The sequence below is a fragment of the Scylla paramamosain genome, chromosome 24 (assembly GCF_035594125.1).
Source record: "Scylla paramamosain isolate STU-SP2022 chromosome 24, ASM3559412v1, whole genome shotgun sequence".
Classification (NCBI taxonomy): domain Eukaryota; kingdom Metazoa; phylum Arthropoda; class Malacostraca; order Decapoda; family Portunidae; genus Scylla; species Scylla paramamosain.
Window position 1 is genome coordinate 12,775,828 of NC_087174.1, and position 10,000 is coordinate 12,785,827.

Genomic DNA, 10,000 nt, shown 5'->3' on the forward strand with positions numbered 1-10,000 from the left:
TAGTAGTAGTAGTAGTAGTAGCAGTTGTTGCTATTGTTGTTGCTGTTGTTGTTGTTGTTGTTGTTGTTGTTGTTGTTGCTGCAGTAGTAGTAGTAGTAGTAGTAGTAGTAGTAGTAGTAGTAGTAGTAGTAGTAGTAGTAGTAGTAGTAGTAGCAGTTGTAGAAGTAGTAGTAGTAGTAGTAGTAGTAGTAGTAGTAGTAGTAGTAGTAGTAGTAGTAGTAGTAGTAGTAGTAGTAGTAGTAGTTAATAATAATAAAATAATAATAATAATAATAATATTAATAATAATAATAACAACAACAACAACAACAACAACAACAACAACAACAACAACAACAACAACAGGCAACAACAAACACACAAACAAAGAGAGAAGGAAACAAACAAACAAACAACACCAACTACAGCACATCACCTTACCTTAGCACTCAGAACTCGTCACCAGCACCATCATCAGCATCAGCATCAGCCTCACCAAGCGGGGCATAACACACACACACATGCACACACAGCAACACTTCCTTACCTCCTGGTGGGGGGGGGGGCAAGAAAAGAAGCCGAAATCAGATACTAAAATACTAGAATAAATAAATAGAAAAAAAAAAATAAGATAAAGCAAAAATAGACAAATAAAACATACCAAAAAATTAAGCAAATCAATAAAGAAAACAAGAAAAGTAATACATCTCAAAATATGCATAAATATACGGCATGCTAAGCCGAAATCAGGCAAAATAATGAAATATAAAAATACTACATTAATAAGCAAAACATAATTAAAAAAAAAAAAAGAAAAGAAATAAGCAAATTGAAAACAAAAGAAATTTTAAGACTTTCATTATTCTCACTCAAAATATTCAAACTCAAAATAGGCATAAATATATATCGTAAACCAAAATAAGATGAAATAAAAAAAATCAGTCAATGAAAAAAAAACAAGAAAATAATAATAATACATGCATTATTCACATGGAACTCAAAATAAACATAGATATACATGCTAAGCTGAAATACATACAAATATACATGCCATGCTTTACCACTGAGCAGCAACACACGGGCCATTGCAACACAGCGCCATCAAACAAAAGCAAAGCGCAACACACACATATATTTTCTTCGTCCTGCGCCATAAAATCTCCACCACACGAAGATTCTTGCTCAAGGACAACGTAGAGAGAGAGAGAGAGAGAGAGAGAGAGAGAGAGAGAGAGAGAGAGAGAGAGAGAGAAAAAAAATGTATATTATCAAGGAGTGGAAGAAAACGTTCTCTCCCATGACAGAAGAAAGCGGGAACTACGGTAATCTTAACGTGCATCTTGCTCAGGGTTATAAATTCTATCTATCTATCTATCTATTTATCTATCTATATACCAGGCCAGCAGTATGACATGTGGAGGCCCAGACAAAGCACCACACACTCAGACACGCCATTCACACCCTTGGCCCGTTGTCGCCTGGTGGAAAGAGATTAGGAGAAAGTCGGAAGGAAATATATATACACCAAAAAAAAAAAAAAAAAGGGAAAGAAAAAGCGTCAAAGGAAAATATTAAAAAAAGTATATGAAGTGTATGTCCATTTTTCTTTCTTTACTTTCTTCTTTCATTTCTAATTAACTCACTGAGGTTAATTATATCCGTAGTGAGTTTGTGAAGATACATAAATATACTAGTCAGTCATTATAGATAAAAAGAGAAAAAAAGTACAAAGAAGGAATGAAAAAAAAAGGTGCCTGAATAAATAAATGTCATACTCTTTCTTCTCTCACACTTAATTAATTCAGTAATCTGCAGTGTGAAGAGGAGTTTGTGAGGATAAATAAGCATACCAGTCAGATGCAGCCATTATACACGCAAAGAGTGTACAAAAATGGAATGAAAAAAGGTTTGCGAGAAAATATGTCCATTCGGCTTCTTCCTTTTCTTCTTTTCTTCTTCTTTCACTTTATTAATTCACCAATGTTAAGTTGAATCCGTAATGTAAATACGTAGGAGTCTGAGAGGATATATATATTAAAATACCGATCAAAAGCAGTCATAAATCTGCAAGTGTCTGCTGTTTGGAAGTGTTCTGAACTCACGTCATAACTTAATCACACTCATTTCCTTTGACTCAAATCCGCCATCTCTTCCTATGTCTCTCCGTCTCTCAATGTCGTCACCACAATTATACACAACCACCTTTGGGATAAATATTTCCATGGCGGAAGAGGATTTGGAGAGACGCCCCCGATCACCCCCACCTCCCCTACCTCGCTCCCTCCCTCCTCCCACTCTTCCCCAGATTCCCCCAGAGCCACAAATATATCCCAGACTAAGACGCACGCCGCTTGTGTGTGTGTGTGTGTGTGTGTGTGTGTGTGTGTGTGTGTGTGTGTGTGTGTGTGTGTGTGTGTGTGCTTTGAGGAATAAATAACGTTTATAATCCATGAATATAAAAAAAGAGAATTAATTTAGATTGTCCCCAAGTGTTTTAGAAGAAAGAGAGCCGAACTGAACAAAGAGTAGAGAGTAGAGTGCAACACACACACACACACACACACACACACACACACACACACACACACACACACACACACACACACACACACACACAGGGGCGGGGGGTGTGGCTCTAAGTTTGGCACACACACGCGGAACCTCTGCACTTTTTCCCTGCCCTGTTTATGTGTGTCGTGGTGGGGGAGGAGGAGGAGGAGGAGGAGGAGGAGGAGGAGGAGGAGGAGGAGGAGGAGGAGGAGGAGGAGGTGGAGGTGGAGGTGGAGGTGGAGGTGGAGGAGGAGGTGGCGGTGGTGGGGGAAAGAGGAAGAGGTGCAGAAGGAAGACAAGGGTGAGAAAACGGAGAATAATAATAAAGTTTGATAAAAAAAAAAAAATTTCATAAAAGAAAGAAAAGAAACAATATACAGCAATTAATGTCAATATATCAGTACATAACAAACCTCTATAATTCTCTATGTAATTAATTTTATTCTAAATTAACCATGATAACATATACGTTCCTTCGTTCCCTCGTGTTAATGGTGCACAGGAGTGTTGTTTGAAGCATTGCCGAGGTCGGAAATATTCACAGTTTACCACTATAACTATACGTTTCCTTAACTGTTCCCTTGCGTTAATGCTGCACACGAATACTGTTTTGCAGAATAGTCATGCTCAGAAAATCAAGTAACTTTCCACGCTTATATTTTCACTAAACTTAATGGTTTTCTTGTGCATTAGGAAGTGTACTATTAACATTTCAAGACATGAAAGTGAAAACTGTTCATTATGAAGAGCACTATAAAAAATTGCAGTGCATAAGATCACGTGCCTCAGAAGTTGAGCTTATATAAATCCTACAGCTTCTTAATCCTTTCACAACTATTTGGCACATCTTTCCTTAATTACTAACCACTGAGGCATCTTTTCTTGTTCTACAGCCACCTCCAAACATTGTACTGGCTAGAAATTGCAGTCCATTATTTTTTTATCCCCTTCTTTCTTATGGATGCTTAGAAAAGGTTCCATACATTGCTTTTAGTGCTGTCAATTGTTGTATATTGCTGTGGTTAAAGTTTAACTTGATAAAATTGTCTGGTACACGTTCAGAGTATAGTTCTGAAAATCACCACGGATAACAAAATGAGTGATCAAGTAATTCTAAGTTTTAAGAGTCTGTATATATATTTTGTGGTTAATAAAAATAGGATTCCAATAAATAATGACGTATGACAGAGTTAGATTTAAAGGTAAACTTAGATTTAAAAAAAATATATAGGACGAAACTTGTTCTCAAATAGACATGTCGATGAATGGAATACACTCAGTAATCAGGCTGTTAGTGTCAAGTCATTAGGGAGCTTTAATTAAAAGAAGATTAGACAAATATCTGGATGTGGGGATAATAGAATAGGTAGGCATATTTTATACAGGGGCAGGCACGTGTACGTCTGATGGCTTCTTGCAGTTTCCCATGTCTTTTCATGCGCTTACACTATAGTCAGCTGTCAAAGGGTTAATGTCCTATTTCTCTCATTATAATTTTGAAAGGTTCTACAGATGCTTCTGATGGTGGCTTGCCAGACTGCATCGCCTTTAAAACAGCCTCTTTACACAGGCTTAGATATCTGAGGTCTGTCTTTAAAAACTCCACTAACTATTGACCACATTTTCAAATATTTTACCTCCTCATCCCGACTAATTTTGTTTTGTTAGGAGTTACTAAAGTTTTCAAGGCTTTTCATGCTGCGTTGCCTCTAAAACAGCCTCTCCACGCAAGCCTAGATATCTGCTGAGGTCTGTCTCTAAAAACTACTCTAGCCACTGACCACATTTTCAAATATTTCACCACCTCATCTCTACTAATTTTAACGGGTTATGTTGGGAGTTAATAGTTTTCAAGGCTCTTCATGCTGAACGACCTCTAAAACAGCCTCCCACACAAACCTAAATATCTACTATCTCTAAAAGCTACATTGGTCACATTCTTAAATATTTCATCACCTGATCACGACTAATTTTAACGGGTTATGGAGGGAATTACTAGAGTTTTCAAGGCTCTTCATGTTGCGTTGCCTCTAAAACAGCCTCCCCACACAAGCCTAAATTTCGAGGTCCTTTTTGAATGACTAATTTTTACGTTTCTTTGAGTCTGTCTCTAAAAAACCACTAATTTTTTACCTCATTCTCAAATATCTCAGCACGTCACCCTATCTATTTCTAACATATTTTAAAGGGAGTTTTTAAGGTTTTAGTTCAATTTCATTATTCCAGTGACAGTTAACAAGACTCTGTGGCATCAACAGAAAAACATCCATGAGAAGCCAGCTAACATCTCTGTGGAGCTTTGGAAATAGTTATGAAAGCTCAGAACGTTTCAAAATACAGAGTACATGTTTGGATCTCTAAATCTGCATCCACCCACTCCACCTACTCCCACAATGCTCCCTCTGCCTCACTCACCGCACAGCCAAGTAAACAAAGCAGCACATTAAGATAATTTATTCATATCGTCACATCAGACAAGACAAGCAAGCAATACTGATGTGGAAAAGGCAAACTATCGTTGTTCTCAAGCCTCATCTGCCAGACCTTGAGAGAGAGAGAGAGAGAGAGAGAGAGAGAGAGAGAGAGAGAGAGAGAGAGAGAGAGAGAGAGAGAGAGAGAGAGAGAGAGAGAGAGAGAGAGAGAGAGAGGGGGTGTTCAGAAATCTTTCACTTATAAACTCTCTCCCTTTCCAGCCCCAGCGTCACCTTCTACATCAGGACCAGCTGTTTAATTCTATATTGTCTGCCAGCACCCATCAAGTCCATCATATTTTCAAAGAATTTATGGAATGTCATCCTTATTTTGATGGATTCTAATAGCCTGTTGTTGCCTGCGTGGCGTAACCCTTCCTTGTGTATTCTGGAGTTTTAGAATGTTGTGTTTAGGCATGTTTTTATTTACTTTTTTTTTTTTTTTATTAGAGGGGACTGGCCTAAGGTAATAAAAAGGGATATCAAAAAATGGGAAAATAAAAGAGGCCCACTGAAGGAGATAGTCCCCAAAGAGTGTAGTCGAAAAGGTTATCCAGAATTGAAATCTCCCTTTACATGCCGTGTATGTCTCTGTGTGTGCATTTATTATGTCTTAACTGTTACCCACAAGCCTGTTCAGCCTCGATTTTTTTATGTATTGTCAAACTCTTAAACCCAGTAAATTGATCAAACTAGATTTTCCCTTTGCATATTCTGGAGTTCTGGTATGTTATGTGTCATCTGTTTCCGTGTGCGTGTGTCTGTGAGTCTGTATGTATTTTTTGTATTAACTGGTACCCATAAGCTTGGTCACCTTCAACTCTTACATACTGCCTGACGGTAACACGCAACAAATTAACTAAATCAACTTCTTTCCAGCCAAACACTCAGATAATGCGCACATAACTCCCAGCCCTGTATTCTTTGAGTGTTACGTAAGCTGCAACAAACACACATACACTTCACCTGGCGCACATGAACGGGTAGATGGTGCCAAATATAACCGAGAATGGCTATCTCCTGTAGAGGCCGAGGCTAAAATTAGAGGCGGGACTTATCAAACGGTCGCACGAACTCGCTAAAAGTGGCCAGACTTCGCTTACGTATACACCCACAAAGGAGAAAAAGAGGAGACAAGAAAAGGGTGAAAAAAAAAAAAAAACAAAGTACATTTCTACCCCTCGTCCAATTCTTTCGTTCGAGTTTCACGTAATATCGCGCTAAAAGTGTCCAGATTCCGCTTACGTACACTCACAAAAGAGAGAGAGAGAGAGAGAGAGAGAGAGAGAGAGAGAGAGAGAGAGAGAGAGAGAGACTAAAAAAGAAGAGGAAAAAACAAAGGACCACCTCTTTCCATCAAGTTTCCCGTATTATAGCGCTAAAAGTGGACAAATTTGCGTACTTACAAAAAGGAGCAACAAAGAAAAGGAGACTAAAAAGAAGAATAGAGAAAAAAAAGGATGTTTCTAACCCTCAATCCATTTTTTGCCCTATTTTCTCAAGTTTAAATTTCGTAATATCACGCAAAAAATGGGGACAGATTTTGCTTATACACACAAAAAGAAGTAACGAAGAAAAGAAAACTAAAACAAGAAGGGAGATAAAAAAAAAAACAATGTACATTTCTACCTTTCCCCCGCTAAAGTTTTGCGCTCAGAGTAAGTAACCTTCACTTGCATATACACAGGAAGTAACAACAAAGAGAGCTAGGTGGTAAAAAGTCCTTCTCTGACACTCTGCTAATGTTTTTATGTCGAGTTTTGTGAGTTTAGAGTTCTCCCTTTTCGAAAATACTGATTTACATTTCTTCTCTCTCTCTCTCTCTCTCTCTCTCTCTCTCTCTCTCTCTCTCTCTCTCTCTCTCTCTCTAACAGGGCCGTAAATTTATGCAGCTCGGTAAGTAAGTCGTCGCTTCTTACATAATTGCATTCAGAAGTAACCAGTCATGCGTATTGGCAGTCTCGACACTCACTTTCAATCGCATGCAGCTGGAGGAGAAGAGAACTTTATAATAAGGTTAACTTCATTTGGTTCGCCGAGTGAATGAATCTTGGTTCGCCACTGATGCCTCGAACTTCAAATCAGGTGATTGAATAGTAACTCGAATCGCAGAAGCGGAATGAAGTTTTTTTTTTTTTCTTTGTCTGATAAATTGTCCTTCCGGAACATAGTCGTATTTTCTCAAAGTCCTTGATTATTTGAATTCCTCCGCTTGTCTTTTATATTCCAACTAGCTATCATTATTTTTAACATCCTGATATCCTACACTCCTATATTTGTTTCTATTTTCCTTCAGGAAATTAATTTTTTATCCTTCATCCTCAAGTCCTTAATAACTCCTACGCTTCTCTTTCATATCCTTCGACCTACCAATCATTATCTTTAATACCCTAATATCCTACACTCCTTCATTTGTTTCTATTCTCCTTCAGAACATTCGTGCCTTCCTTCATCCTCAAACTTTTAATGATTCCAACAGTTCTGAATTCCACGCCTTGACATCTTGTCACGTTCATTTAGTAAACTTTCAAGGTGTAAATTTCGAGTTTCCCTGATTGCCTTTTGCAATTTCCACTACTTTTCAGTCTCCCTTGGGTTCAATGTGGTGCATCATAATTTCAGCCTCTCCGCACCATTCCTAATTTGAATTTCAAAACTTTTCACACTTTCACGCCACAACACGTGTCTCCGAACTCTGTGCCTTCCAACTACACTCCCTTCATCTTAGTTTTAAGGCTTTATTTTCCTTCAGACTCACGACTAAATTTAACGGCTCGCAGACTTACATTAACACCCTTCACAGCTTCCCAGTGTTCGTCTTATGGTCCGCGAGTTTTCTTTTACCTTCAAACCTTCATGACTTTTTTTTTTTTTTTTTTGCCTTGCATATTTCACCTATTGTACTTTTCTTCGATCGTTTACTTACAATACCCTTTATACCTTCCGACAATATTCGTCTTACAGATCACAATCTTTCATCTACTTCAAAACATCATGGGTGGATTTAAACTCTCCATATTATTTTTCCATTGTACTTCTCATCTCTCTTTGTACATATATTATCTAAAAATCAGATTCGAAAGGTTTTAAGTCCTTGCTATCATTCTTATTTAGTCTTCACAACCTTTATACCTATTCTTCAATCTTAATATTGCATTTCATAATCTTTTTGTCGCCCTCCCGCCGCCTTGACTTAACTTCTTTTCCATTTTTGTTCCCTTTTCCTTCTTTCTAGCTTTCCTACCTCACTTTTTCACCTTTTTTTTCGTTTTTCTACGTACTTCCTCCCTCCCTCCCTAATTATCTCCTTCCCTTACTTCACCTCTTTCTCAATTCCTTCCTTCCTTGCCTCCCGCCCTCCCTTATTTTCTCCTTCCCTCACTTCTTCACCTCCTCCTTCTTCTCCTTCCTTCCTTCCTTCCTTCCTTCCTTCCCTCACTTCTTCTCTCCCTTCTCTTTTTCCTTCCCTTATTTCAACGTTTTCTTCCTTTTCCTTTCTTTCCTCACCCTCACTCTCCTCCTTTTCCTTCCCTCCCTAACCTCATCTCCTCCTTTTCCTTCCTTTCCTTCTTCCCTCACTTCTGTTTCTCCTTATCTACCTTCTAACTTCTCCCCATTCTTTTCCTTCCCTCTGAGACACGACCACCAATTTTCCTTCCCTCTAACACACAACCCCCAATGTTCCGAGCCAGCGAGCGAGGGCGGGACACGAACACGAACGCCAAGCAGAAGAAGCCAGAGGGGGCGTTGAGTGCCCGTATTAGGCGCCTCCCTCTCCCTCCCTCCCTCGCACCAGGTATCCGGGAGGGCAGGGAGGGAGGGCGAGGAGGGAAGGGAGGGACACAGAGAACCAGGTGGTGCGAGAGTGAATCATGGCATGTGGGGGCGCCGTGCCAACAGGTGTTTTAGGGGCACCAGGGGACGAGAGGTGGGTGAGGGTGGCGCAGAAGGAGCAGCAGGAGGATTAAAGAGGAAGGGTATTGTTGTTTAATTAAAGGTGTTGTTTTTAAACGTTCTGTTATCGTATTATGGATGTTTTTTTGAAGGATACTGAGCTGATTAGACATGTTCTCAACGGTGTTCTGTTCTACTGGTGGTATAAAAACATTGTTAAGGTATCGTTTCTATTTCAATAAGGGTGTTTTGTTCCCTGGTGTAGAACCATCATTTCCATCTTCTCAAAGGTGTTAAGTGCTATCGATGATAAAAGAATCCTTGTTAAATTATCATTTCAATCCCCTCAATGGTGTTTTTTGTTCTAGTGATGGTATAGAAACGTTGTTAAACTATAACTTCTATATTATCAACGGTGTTTTGTACTGTTAGTGGTACAAAATTATTTTTAAACTATCATTTTTATCTTATCAAGGATGTTTTGTTGAATTGATAATGTAGAATTCTTGTTAAACTATTATTTCTATCTTTCCAACGGTGTTTTGTCCTATATATGGTACGGAACTTATATTGAATTATTACTTGAATCACAAAACACACCCTAGTGGTGGTAAAGAATGCTTGTTAAACTATCACTTCTCTCATCTCATGGATTTTTCTTCAATGAATGGTAAGGCACTTATGTTAACCCTTTCACTATTAATTAGCACATCTTTCTTTAATCATTAACCACTCTGAGATATCTTTTCTTGTTCTGCAGCCACCTCCAAACATTGTATTGGCTATAGATTGCAAAATCTAATCTCTTTTATGACTTCCTTTCTTGTAGATGCTTATAAAGGCTCCATTCAGTGCTTCTGTTAGAGTGAATTGTTACATATCACAATGAAAAGATTAAACTCTCAATTACATCCTGAAAACACCATAGAAAACCCCCAATAGTATCTAGTAGTCGAGATAAATCGCCAAAACGTTTAAAGAATGAAGAGGAACCATGAAGAGTAAGAGGAAAATACGAGAAACAGGGAAGAGATGATGGAAGACGGAGATGGAAGAACATGATGAAGGAGAGAAAATAATGATAACTATAAAATAAACACGAAAAA